Source organism: Lepeophtheirus salmonis, chromosome 1, assembly GCF_016086655.4.
Source record: "Lepeophtheirus salmonis chromosome 1, UVic_Lsal_1.4, whole genome shotgun sequence".
Classification (NCBI taxonomy): domain Eukaryota; kingdom Metazoa; phylum Arthropoda; class Copepoda; order Siphonostomatoida; family Caligidae; genus Lepeophtheirus; species Lepeophtheirus salmonis.
Genome location: NC_052131.2, coordinates 41,443,275 through 41,458,346, shown reverse-complemented (window position 1 = coordinate 41,458,346; position 15,072 = coordinate 41,443,275).

The following is a 15,072-nucleotide window of genomic DNA, read 5'->3' as shown; positions in this document are numbered from 1 at the left end:
ACACTAAACAATTTCCGTAATCTTTATCACATCAACTCCAGCATCTAAGAAATCTGAGATGCGCTGCCTTTTTGCTTGTTGCACGCTCATGATGATGAAATGACTAAATGATTAGTATAGTTTGTTTATGTAAAAAGGACGGCGGAAACAGAATATCAAAAATAATCACTAAACCTTTTCATAGTAATGAGAAAAGAAACATTAACATTAATAGTCCACGTATTGCTACCTTACCCTGTATATTAAGGGAAAATGGCTTTAAAGCAAAATATCCTAAGGCGAAAAATTTTAAGACAAAATTACTAAACGCTTATTTTGATAAACTCATTCGTAGGCACCGCAAACTGCACTTCAATATCGTAAAAAATTATCTAGTAGTTATTGAAAAAAGATTAAATATATGATAAAAATATTTAAAATGCAATGTCTAATTAAATCTAAAACACAGGGAAGAATATGTTGCTAACGTAGTAAGCCTTAGACTTCTTTTCACTAGGGGCGACTCTCCCCCCCACACACAGGCTGCATGCCTAGCTGGAGAAACATGTTGCAGTTTCTAATTTTGAGCCAATCAAAATTGAGAACTATTAAATCTTACCTTTCTTGTCTTGAGTTTGCACCCTTTGTCTAGAGTCCTTTAATCTGAACCATAAAGATAAAATACATAGAGTGATGAGGTAAAGAAGTAGTTGACGCCGTCAAAAAAGAAGAAATAGTCAACCAAAATATTGTAATTATAATAGTTCGGTATGTTAAAAACATAGATGGAGCTTCAAATATTTTTATTTTTTTTAAATGTTTATGGTAATAATAATAACATATTACCATAATTATATGAATTTAGAGATGTCAATAGGTTAATAAAGTATTTTTAAACAGATTACTTTTAGAATTATATTAAGTTTTATTCCAATTTTAAAATTTAAATGTAATTTTTGTTTAGTTTTCAAAATATTAATTGATGGATTTGTGAGATTATTCTGACTATATTTCAATTCAAAAATGATTTATTTTTACATTAATTAAGGTTCTTGAGTATGCTCCAAACTCTTTTCGCTAGAATTATCTCACTTTCAAGTTTTTCGAAATGATATAATTTTATGCCTGCATAATATTTTGAAATAGATTAAATTAGTGTTAACATACAGATTTTTATTTAATTTATTTATTGAGGTTTTCATTTTATATGAACAAATTACATAAGAAATAAATGAAGGAAGAAGGATCACGTAAAAAGATCACATAAATAAACATTTTAGTTTATAATTATCCCTTTAAAAAAAAAAACCTACTTAAACACTATATGCAATATTTGATTCAGTGAATGAATCAAAGACATGATTATTAATGGATTGAAGGCCTAATTATTTTTCTTAAAACTAATACTTTTTGCAACGGCTATACTAATTTACTATATAATAACTTAGTTTTTAGAAGACTAGAGTAGTATTTTTTGCTTAACTATAGAGCCAAATACTATTTTTTCGATTGTTTTGGTCAACTATCTATTTTCTCTTGTCTGCTGTCCCAACGTCAAAGAATTTCCCTTGCTATGTTTAGCATCATCACTTAATGCAAGGTTAATAAAAATAAAAGGTAATGCCATATTGTAATTGGTCTTCCCAGAATTTTCAATTTAATGTACCATACCGACTCCTGGACAAGACAGACAGATTTTGACATCATAGAGTATAACAGCGGTATTCTAACAGTAACAGTCAAAGAAGGTGATAAATTGCTACTCTTGGTAACAGTTATACTCTTTGACGTCACTATTAAGAAGCATGGTGGAAGTCAAATATCAGTTTGAAAAACATTATGGTATAGCATTGTATTTGTATTAACATTGATTACATGTATTTTCTCTCTATGATCTGAAGCCACCCCACAAAATTATAATATTAAGCCTATAATTGAGCGAAAAAAGTCAATTAAGTAATGACCATTCACATTTGGGAAGTATAAGCATAAATTGGAAATGTCTCTTTTCTTAATTATTGTTTAATATTGCTTTTGTGTTGACACAACAAACAATACAATTTTCATTGTATCTCTCAACTTTTACTCTGAACACAGAGAGGGGGAAGGTGTAACAGAGTAAAAATTTCGCCAAAAAGAGAGTCTTTTTTTTGTCTAAAAACGACAAATTGAACTATTTTTAATAATTAATAACCATGCATGAAAATAATACTCTCCACCGGTATGTTAAAAAAAAAGATACCGAAAATTAACATGGTAACCTTGACAATTTTAAGAATATTTTAGAGAAGAGCAGCTTAGCTGTTATGCAATTTCAGTAAATTAGCTGCAAGCAGCTTTTAGAGGAAAGAAGGAAATAAACAAAAATCCTATTCCGTATCTAGCAATGATATATGTAGGAATTACTCCGATGTCGAGTCTCAATTCTCCTATAGAATGAAAGTATAGCGAGAAAAGCTGATGAAAATTAAATAAAAAACATACATTCAGGTAGCAACCTGAAAAAGCATGGCCCTCATTCAATATAGTATTATTTTCATCTATGGCTTTAAGTAGTGATGAACATTGGGTATATTTTTTAACTCGTCCATTTTTTGGAGTTGGGATATTACAGGGAGAATTTTCTTTATCTAAGCTCTTATAATTATTATTGGATTCCCTAGGAGTGAGGACTTTTCCTGGAACATTCAATTATATTGGAAGCCTGATAAAAAAAATTGTGTGTACTCATAAAAGACGGAGAGGATTTGTTGCAGAGTTATAATTGTAACGCCTTGTTGGACTCAGGGTATAATTATGGATCGAGATCGGAGTCATTATTTCCCATGTCCTTATTTATTTCATTCTCCTCCTCCCCCCTTGTCACAGTTACTTGTAACTGATTAAATGAAACGTCATGAAAGCTAAACTGCTCTCTCCAAAACATGATTCCAATTGTCAGGTTACCATGTCAGGGGCGTCTGCAGGATTATATATATATTTTTTTTTTTTTGAGGGGGAGAGGGGTTCCTAGAATTTAAATTTTTTTTTCAAAGATTTAAATTTTTGCTCCAGAGCATAATAATTTGATTGAATGACAAAAAAAAATATTTTCCAAACGTTTTCTCATGAAAATGTTATCGACCACATCAATAATTTTTGTTCTTCATATCCATAATTTGATTTATTTTTTTTAAACATGTTCAGAATGCTCACGATTAGAATGACTGCTTATCAGTATAAGTTTCTGTTGGACTCAGACTATAATTGAGGATCAACAACGGAGTAGTTCTAGCCTATATCCTTTTTTATTTCTTTTCACCCCCTCCCACCTGCTTTTAGCTGATCTATTGATACGTCATGATTGTTAAGCTGCTCTCCTCCAGAACATTCTTCAATTGGTTAGGGTTACTATTTTGATGTTTCTTTGTTTTTTGTACATAGCAAAATGCTTAGGATTAACAATCCTAATTGTTAACAAAATAAAAGTTATCCTTTTTTTTTTGATGGATAAGTTACATAGTAACTACATATTTTTATATGACCATAAAACACCTTTGTTTTATTTTTATCAAACATTGTTGTGGATACTACACTCTATGTACAACATAAAATAATGTTCTACCATTATTATCGTTTTCAATAAATGGGATATAAATGGGCATTATTTCTGTTATTATTATTATTGTTTATGAGTGCATAATTTTGAATGGTCAAAAATATTCATAGTATTTGTATATAAACAAACAAACAATCAAAGTACATGTACATAAACTACTTTTAAACAACAGATAGCCTTCAATTATGTACAATCAACTCGATTGATTATTATTTTAAGTTATAATCGCATGTTGTAATATATGTGAAGCGGATGTTCTTTTGAGTCTTTTTATTTATCTATGGAGTTGTATAAAATATGACCTAGAAAGAGTACAAAAAGTTTTTTTATTTGGCAATCTGATCAGACTTTTTTAATCTTCAAAATTGTTGTCATTTTTGTTTAACTCTTGAAAACAGAACATCTAAGTAGAAAGAAATAACTAGTGCGTGTGCTCATGAGAGACAAAGAGTAACACTTAGCTCGGCAGTTATAAGTAGGGTAGTTGATCGGAGTTTTTTCTGATCGGCGATCAGTTGCGATGTGGCGATATTATATCGCTGATAGAAGTATCGCAATCGGTCCTTATCCTTATATCGCTATATCACAACAGAAATAGCAAAAAAATTGTGATCCTATCAATTTGTACAAAATTATATATAATTTAATAGTGTTGTGGTTCTCGAGACCTGTCTTTGTCTTGAGACTGTCTTTTTTTCTGGTTTTGGTCTTGTCTAAGTCTCGACATATCAAAGTATTAATCTTGGTATTGGTTCTAATAAACTCGGTCTTGGTCTCGGTCTTGATTTTCGTCTCAAACTTTACAACCTTGGTCTCGTTCCTTATAAATGTCGTGGGAACTGATTTCGGCCGATATTTAGAAATAGCAGTGCCAGAAGAGGGCGTTTGTTCTCCAAGGCTAAACATATCCTGAGGAGGACTAGACAGAGGCTGAGAGACAACAACTTTGAGAAGCAGCTCCTGTTAATGTCAAATAAAGAGCTAGACGAGAAATAATTCATGTAGATATTTTATTATTCGCCAGTATACTATATTTCAATTTTTTTCTACATAGATTTTAATTTTTTTCTACATATATTAATTATTATTATTCAGCGGCAGACTATATTTTAGTTTTTTTCTATATATATTTTATTTACTTATTATAAATAAATAAATAAGTACATTTGAAAAAAGTGTATATATAAATCGTATATTTAAGTTAAAAAGTAACAAATCAATTAAAGATAACCTTCTACTTTTAAAATAGCACTAGTACAGTAACAATATTGTAATTACAAATAAATTCATATATATATATATATTATTAGGCATTTTTATATCAATTTACACCAAAGATAAGCAAGAATGATTCTTTTAGTGCAGGATTTTTTCCAACTTTTTCAGACTGGCGGCCTTTGGCTTCAATATAAAGTTCTAGCCCCCCCCAAACCATAAACACTTTAAAAAAAATCATCTTCCAAAATGAAAACAATGGGATGGATGTTTTTGAATGGTAAAAATCTTGGTGAAATATCGTGAACTTTAGGCTGAGCTAATTGTAGTTTTTGGGTACATTGTATAAGTTTGCTTTCTCTTTATTTTTCGAAATTGGAGACAGCGAGAGTGGATAGTTGAAATTAAATTATTGCAAACTTTTAATAATAAGAAACTAACTCGTCAAATCGACTCAATCGATCACCATTGCTCGAATAAGTTTCTACGTAGAATTAGGCAATAATTGGAGTTTGTATGGTATATTTCTATTAATGTATGTTGCTAGAATTTTCTCTAGCAAGAGTTAATTTATTTGGTGACATAGAAGTTCCTCTCTATAATATCTATTACGTAATTATACTTTAATGGTAGATAGAAGAAAAAGTTGTAGTACTTTACTTAATTAGATGTGATCTCCTGCAGCCTCATCCCTCTGTCCACGAACTTTCATGATCCCCCAAAGTTCTAATTGTCCAAATGTCTAGAAAAAGTTGAGATCTCTCTCCTCGTAATCCAATAATATATTTTTTGCTTTGCAAAGTTATTTCCTTAAATTAAAAGGTTGCAATAACTGAATTTCAACTTTCCATTGTCGTTGTCTCCAATTTCAAGATAGAAAGAGAAAGTATGACCTGTGAGCAAACTTATACAATGTACCAACCGTTCTTGATTAAAAATAATTATTGTTTCCTCACTACAGACTTCTAAGAATGGATTGGCAAGCCACTCTAGTAATATTAGCCATAAAAATCCTAATATTGTTCAGACATGTATATTTGCTACTCTTCCATGAGAGCACAATACACTTGAAGGTGATTCATATGTTATTTTATTTATCCAATTCACTGCGACTTGGAAGCTGGTAAAGTTCATGGCGGGATAAATTTCGTTTCAATAACTTATAATAAGATAGGAAGGTTGAGATAACAGATCTAACTTAGAAATGATTGGTATAATTTCCTTGCAATTACAAATTAATTTAATTGAACTCTGTGAATATATCTTACAATAAGCAGTTTCATCCTTTATGTTTTTAGATCATCACAAAGCCCAGTCTTTGAGATAAAAAAAGAATAAAAAAATTTCAGGAAGTTTCCTTTTTATAGCCATGTAACTTCTGTGTGTGGGAATAAAATTTAAAACTGTTCAGCCAAGCTGTAGAAACAGTCTGGAATTAAAGGAATGTGCATGGATCTAATTTACTTCTGTGATAACAGTATTAATTGATTTGCGACGTCGAAAACTAAGATTTTTATGCTATCAGATGCTCCCTGTGGATTGCACAAAGCACTGCCAGTACACCAGAGATGGCTTTTCAAGAAACTGATGACGACCTATGGATGGTGTGTTACCTATTGAAGCACAAGAATGTTAGCAAGGGGGTTGTTTTTCTCTTAGAAAAAAATATCAATGATATCAAATACCGACTCTCCTTTAGTATTTATTATATGATTTCTTACAAATACCACTTCTTGAACCAACTTTTCATCTTTGACAAAAACAAACATAAGCGAGAAGCACATATTCATTTCCCAGTAAAATGGACTCCTCTAACTGCAGTTGAACTATGTTGCAGCAAGAATGATGCACAATTTATCTTCTATCTTTTCAGCCATTTAATCTATTCTTCGTTGAACTAAGTTATTAGTGAGAGGTATATAATTTATAATGTAGCCTAGTGTCTTATGTACCATTGTGTGCATAATCTTTCTTACTACCCCATCGTTTAAGCCTTACCAGATCTAGCAATCTGCAAAGATATATTGTAGGAAGCACACAAACCGTTAGTGGATTGTTGTGAACTGATTAAAATCATATTTCCAATCGTTTTTCGTCCCTCAAACTTTTCTCGAAGCAGAACACAAATAGGTTTCTCAGGCACTTTTGGTTTAAATAGTTAAAGAAATAAAAGATTATTCATGCAAAAAATATTTTGATACAGTTTTATAATTATTGGTCATCCTTTAAGTACTTGCTTGATTTTTTAGGGTATATAACTTGGTTTGTAGCTTATGGATCTTACTTTTTTTGTAATTTCTCGTTTTTAACTAAAGCTTAAGTATTTACCCTAAGTAGTCTGTTTGCATTTGAGAGTAATAGTATACTGAGTATAGGGTAAATATAAAGGCACCAATAATGAAGTACAATAATACGATCTCAATATTACGTACTTCTATTCCATCAACCGGATAATATTCAACATATTCATTGCTGCTACCAGGACATCACATTTTTTTAAATCTTGTTTCTTTTATGTGATAATATATAATCACCACTTTTTCGCAGCTTCCTCAAGGGGGCGATATCACCCCCTTTGGGAAACGCTGTTTTAAAGGAAGATGTTAACATACCCTCGATTAATTAAATAATTAACAAACAAAAAAAGAAGAAGGAGCACACGCATTAACCGTTTCTTCTTTTCTAATCGCTATACTTCGTTTTTTCTTTACACATATCCCATCTTTAATTATGCATCAGTGTATATATGCATGGGATTACTGGGAATCACAAGGAGAAGGTAGGAGTGAAGCCTAAGGTATTACTGAATTAAGACTCTTATTATTATCTATAATTTAACCCAGCTCTGAGTAATGATCTCCTTTTCATTATGATTTCGTTAAAAATCGACTTGAAGACCCTTGCATTTTGGATTGCAGTTTGTAAGCCATTCATCTGATGGACGCATACATTACATCAATTAATAGTGATTGAATTAAGCAACCAAAATACTAACTTTTTTTTTATTGTTTGATAAAAAAGTATAATTGGCCTTCATAATATTTTAGTAACTGAAATAAATACTCTGACTTTAATCAAAAAATTATCAATACAAAATCAAATCAAAATCTCATTAAAAAAAAAAAAAAATTAGAGCGGTAGATTTAATGGCTTGGGAGATATGAGTAGTTCATTTAGTTCAAATAAAATTATATTTCAAAATTTATAATTTCATAAAAATCTTTCAATAGTTTAGCGTAAATTGTCTAATTATTGAGAGGTGGCATAATTTCATTGTTTCCTTTTTGGTTTTATTAATGCAACTAATAGTTTTTTGTTGAAAATTGGTTGGGATAAGGGATGAATTCTACCTAGAACCTTTATGATGACAAATTCAAAACTTATAAATGTGTGGTAATTCATGGATAACTTAATATATATTACTTATATGTTAAGTATAGGTAAATATATGTTTAATGACAGACTAGTTAATAAATAAACTTCAATCATTTTAAAAAGTAGTAAATTTAGCATTTTTTTTGTTGATACTGTTTCTCAAAAGCGACTTACCTAGATACCAAACATTTTTAAGTTTTTTATATAAATATTCTGTTTATCCCTATTTAACATATATAAATTAGTTAAAAAACACTATAATGAACTAAAAATGAGTAAAACGAAACCTTTGAATTTGAAATATTAGAGGCGTTTCCACTTCCCCAAAAGGAAGTGTCTTTTTCAAAAAATTTATTTTCCAATCCATATTTCATGGAATCTCTTAGCAAAGTATTATCCAGTAAACTCCATATCTTCATATTTTTCATTTTATTCGCCATGAGACATATAGTTAAATGATATTTCGCACCCTTTATATCTTTCAATTGCCCCTTCTTCTTACTTACAAATATCAGCTTCTTTAAACGCAGAGCAGGCCCCTTCTAATAGTCCTTCCCATCTTGTGTGGCCCTAAAAGGAACGTCCATACTTTTTCTTCTAATTAAAAATATTTGCAAAACCTTTGACGCCAGCAGCCAAACTTATTCATCTTTAATGAACTAAAAAAATGCAATGGATCATCTATTTTTACCTCCTTGCCCGAAAAATAGTGGCTAGGAAAGTGTACTGTAGTTGATGTGGGATAGGACAATTCTACACCCTAATCCCTAACATTTCTCAACGACCTGAATATGGATACCGTCTTGTTATTTCCTAAACCCATTTACAGTATATTAAATGTGTTCTAACAAGAGGAGTTTTTATGTTGGTACCCTATTTAGCCTTAAAATCTTATGTTTCATTGGCTCTTTTTTTAATGCTGAGGGCATTCCTAAACTATATTGCATTCCCTATCCCTTATAATAGATACACTCAATCGGACAAGTATTTTTGCTACTTGATGGGCTACAAATTTTGATTCACCATCTCCCTTCAACTGATTTTCCCCACCAACAGATAGGATATTTAGAGTGATCTTTTATAGTTCTTGAAGCGGGAGTGATGGTTTTATAATTTGTCGTGATGCTCCAAGCTTATACTGCACAACTCGCCAACCTGAAGCATATACAGTTCTGTAGGTAAATGAAGGTGGTGGTTTTTAACATGTCTTGATGTCCCACGGTTATCCAACACAAATCCCGTGTACCATTTTGGAAACTAGGAGGGTTATCTTATTTTGCAAATGGGAAAACTATCAACGGATGCTTAAATAATTGCACTTCAATTCCATCAATCATCAACCTTCCTCAAAAGGCAAAGCAATATTTCACCTATCTATGCATGCCATATAGGCACACTTATGTATTTTTAAAGTGTTGGGCGGTTCAAGTGGTTATTGATGTGTCTCTTTTTCGATTTTTTTCTTATGAATCTTTTATATCTAAACAATTAATCTTTCAAAACCACATAAAACAAACAAAAAAAAACTTAATAAATATTCTCAATATTTTTTGTGATTTTTTTTCTTCACTTTTTGCAAAGGATTTATGTAGGGGCATACCCACTACTTACATATATTGTTTGTGAAATGCAAGAAAAAAAGAAAAGAATTGCCTTTTAAACCATAATACATACACTTCAATAACCTATTTCTCGTTACATAAAAGGTATAAAGAAAAGCGGCAGATTTGTGGTATAGACCGGGGTCCTCTATCTTATTTTTAAAACCATATAAGGAGGGGCATAAGTTACAAGACATCAATGACAAGATATTAAATAAATTGGTAAGCTTTATCTTTACTTTAATCATGACAGATTCATATAAATACTATAATTTAATAAAACTTATACATTTAGATAGGAAATTGTAGTTAGGGGCTAGATTTAATTATTACATTTTTGATTATAATATTTCAAAATGATTAATGATGGACTGAATAATAACACACACCCAGTTGAACCCGCACTTCTCTGTTCAAATTTGTGAGATGAGATAAGATATCAAATAATTTTAGCAATAATTTAGAATTTTTATTTGATTAAAGAAATTCATATTGGCTCAAAAGCTGCATTTCAAATAAAATCTGTCAATTTTGCGTTCTTTTATTTTGACGATCAATTTTGGCTACTTTATGTACAATTAGCGGTGCCTCCTAAGATTAATATAAAAACTTTTGGTTGGTGATAGAAATCGACAATATTCAAAAACTAATTTTTGATAAAAATCATTTGACGTTGACAAACACAATTTACCATTTAAACCTGGACATATATCCAAGGATATGTACTTCAAATTCTAGTAGAAGTCAGGACTGTGACCAGAATTTTTATTAAAAATTGTGTTAAATATCTTGAAATGCCATTCTTAATTGTTTTTAAAAAAACCTTTTTGATGACCTTTTTGAGAAAATACAATTTTTTTAAGGCATTTGTTCAACTCAACTATTGTTACGCTCAATATTACAGAATGTGGTGACAATTCTGTAGTTTCAGTGAATGAAACTTAAATTTTATTTAAATGAATATTTCATTTGGCACAGCCCCCTAGTTCATACCTTTTTTCATCGCAAAATATTACGATATTTTATATCACGAATTTTTGAAATATAAGTACATGTCGAATGACGGAATCATAATAATAGAACCGTGTCGACCGATTGGTAGAGAATGTAAGGAGTATACAATGGGAAGAATGTCCCCACTTTTTTAATTAAATGAGACTAAAAAGTATTGCATCAATATTATGACATTCATTCCATCTGTTATATCATATCATAAAAGTAAAATAAAATGACATACCTAACATAATCATCATGTACCATATAATAAAAAAGAACAAAAATTTCGTTTATATATGTAGAAAAACACAAAAAAGGAAAAACGATTGGTGCTGGTACTTTTTCTTGGTTCATTCTTAAAAAGATCACACTGGTGTTAATATTTATTTTTAAGGAAGAATTCCCGCTTACCTATGGTGTATTTAAAAAAAACCCCGAATATATATATGTTATATTTTGTGTGTGTGTGTGTCCTTTATGCGTCCCCACGCCGTTGGGCCTAGAGAGCTGAAATTTTGCATGGGTGCCTCTTTTCACCTGGCCAGGCTAAGACAGGAGTGTGATTTTTTGAAAGGTTCATATAAGGGGGCCTTATGCTATACCCAAAACAGTTTTTTTGCACCTCAAGGAGAATAAAATCGGGTTGAGTTAAGAATCGAAAAGTGATTGGCGTCTCAAAAAAACAACTTTACAATTGATTACGTTTTCTAAATTTATTTAAAATCTAAAAAGCTCTATTTTTTAAGAAGAAATGCCACAAAACGATGCATTTTGGTCATAAAATTTTGAGCCTTAATGTATTTAGGATGTATTTTCAATTTCCCAAACATTTTATTTAATAATTTTTGCAATATTTTAAAAAATGAACCAGTTATCGTGAGTTATTTTTTCGATAACATTAATATGCATAACTCTTTTTATTTTTGTAAGTGCAGGAAAATATTGGTAGGTTTGGTTTCTTCTTACAATACCAATAAATGCTATTAACTATTTTTATTTTTTTTCAATAATAGTACAAAAAAGTTGTTTGTGATTTTCTTCGCGAATTTCGATTTGGTAATTTTTTGACATCAATAAAAAATGGAATTCTCATCTAGACACTTTTTTGATGTATTGTATGTTATGTTTGGTATGTTATTTGGAGTTTATAACAAATAATGAGCCCAGTCGAAAAATGAAAGTAAACGAAACACAAAAATCTTTAAAAATAATACATTATACCTTACATATATATATCTACATATATAAAAGAATAATAAAGACAAAAAAAAATTTTTTTTAAATAAATTCATAATAACACTACTAAGGTTACAACAAAGTTAACAGAATTACAAAGTTATACCATAACGCGTGTAAGACTGATATTCGACTTCCACCACACTTTTTAATATTGACGTCATAGCGTATGAGTGGTTGAATGTTTTGTCAAAATTTGTCTTTTTTACCAAGGAGTAAGTACAATACATCAAATTGAAAATTCTAGCAAAAGTGCCGTCATATAATATGATTGGTTGCGTGTTTTACATGATGGTCTAACCTTGTATTTCTATGAACTATGGGTTACAAGAGCTATGATGAGACCTTTGTAGATTACCCTTTTTAACCGGATTGATATAGTGTGATTAGTATATGTAGCATAAAATATAGTCAATTTCCTGCTCCATCCTTATTAGGATCGCAAAAGAATTAAAATTAGAATTATCAGGATTTTTTCTTGATAACAACGAAACATTCATATCATAATTATTAGTATAATAGAATAATTCGGGATATATTGTAGAAATATGTTCTTAATAATTTTTTCCATTATTTTGACCTTTGCCAATGTGATGTCCCGCTTCCTCCTTGGCCGAGTGATATACATATATTTAAATATAACTTGAGTATTTTCCAATGCTATAATAAAAGTAGAAGCTGAGTAATTCACTTTCTCCCCCCCAAACCATATAACATGCAGCTAATGTTAGCAAGGGGCTTAATGCAGTAATACCATAAATCTAATAATAAGATAGTGGCCTTATATCACGTAAAAAAGCGTTGTACCTTAAACATAAACCTATTGTTCTAATACAAAATTAACACCAAACGCGGTACTGGGTGGAAGTTGATGGTAATTTTTGAGATGCCGAATTAATTTTGAGACCTTTGAATAATCAATTCAGAAAGAAATTGAAAGATAACACCTTAGTAATTTGATATCCCTCGTAACCTTTTCTTCAAATTGAAACGAAAAACAATGCTAAAAATCAAGTGAAAGTTAGCCAATTATTTCTCACTATGTAATTGTTATTATTCAATACTTCCCGGTAATTGCTCACAGCTGAATTAAAGCTCTTTCAAATTTAATAAAATAACATAATAAAAATCAGGCTTGTAAGCATTCCACTTTCTTAGAACTTTTTTTTTTTTTTTTGCTGTTTATTGTGTACTGCCAATGCTTCAAAGCCTTTTGAATGAGTTTCTTCTTGATATTTTAATTCAGCTCCTATAGATTGCCCTCAATTCTTATATAACCACTTGAGTTACAACAACTTTTTCCTTTTATTTTTCAACATAGTCTCATTATAACTCTACACACTTCTACCAGCAAAGTTACAGACGGGACGGGATTACAGAAATGGGAACATTGCTGGGGAAGTGTTTAGAGTAACAAGGAAACCAAGGTTAATAGAAATACAAGGTTCTATAATAACGCTTTTTGGACTGATGTTTGACTTCCATCACGCTTTTTATTATCATTAACCATATAATTTCTAGTATTATATGCTATTAATATACCGTTGTTATACTCTATGACGTCAAAATCTGTCGGTCTTGCCCAACAGTCACGACGGTACATAAAATTCAGAAATTCTATTAAGCCTAATTACATAATGCTCTAACCTTGATCTAAACCTTGTAACCTAACCTCTTAACCTTGAAATAAACTATGTTTAAAAAAAAAAAAAAATTTTTTTCCCCCTCAAAAATGGTTGAAACTTTGGTGAGCTAACTTCAGCAGGTGATGTGACTAGCTTTTATTAACAAGTGCTGCCATCTTCACATTGATGTCAGATACTTTTCAGCCCGCCCTCGTATAACACATGGACTGAAGACTCCCGGGCTTCACAAATATATTGTACTATTTTTTAAAAATTTACCTCATTTTCCAGTTAGTACGAACCTTTAAAAGACAGCTGTCAAAAATTCATGACAGTTTGTACTTTAGTTTGTAAGTCATTGTGCTAAGTGTCACGCTACTTTTGTTATTTCCTAAGCAATGTATCAAAAATAATTCGGTGTTTTAATTTTACACTGCTTTTGTAGTAGAAAAATACCGTTTAAGCCAAGCATTGGACTTTTCACCCCATGTGTTATTGTGTTATAAGTGCTCTGTGGCCACCAAGAACTACCTTAGATTTTGTTGACATTTTGCATACATGCTTCAATTGTCATGTGTGACATTTGAGAGAATAGGTAAGAAAATCCATCAAAAATTTAGAAATCATGGGGCATTGGATACACCCTAATATAGATTGCTCAAATCGATTTAAATAAATAGACCTACATAGTAGAGGCACAAAAGAGAAAATAAATGAATAATTAAATAGGGAATGTATGATGGGATCAAGGTATTAAGTGATAAATCAACTTTTATTGTAATGTATTTTACATATTTAATATGTAAGTAAGGATGTATTTACAGTGGAACTGGTATTCCATGTACAGGGTGAGCCATATGATTAGTAGAAATTACATTTGAATTTTCCCGCTTGAGTCGAGTTAGTTCTATTTAATTTAACATTGAAATAATATTAGAAAATTTTAACAAAAACAAACTGGGCGTCTATTACATCTGAAACAGGTACAAGGAAACATCCTAGATGGTTAAAAAATAGAAAACAGTCGGTAAAAGTACATTTATCAATAGTTAATTTTCTAATCTTTTGAATTGTTTTTTTTTTGAAATTTTTAACCTTGCAGAAGCGCCTTACGAAAATATTGGTCTCAGTACCTTGTCAATGTTCTCAAAAAGAGGATTGTGATAGCCTTTAATGCCATTTTGAGGCGGGATATTGTAGATATGTGGGTCAACTTTTCAAAAAAAAAAATAAATAAATAACGTCCAACGATCGATTTTTTTTTAAATTAAGGGATTTTGTTAGTTTAAAAAAAAATCTTTTATATTAATAAAGCAAAGTTCATTTGTAAGTACCTATTTATGTCTAGTGTACATTTATATTTTTAATGAGTGGAATGTGCCGTCATATCAAAAGGAAAGGAGTATATGTAGAATAAAATATGAGTTGACCTAAACACCTGCAAGAT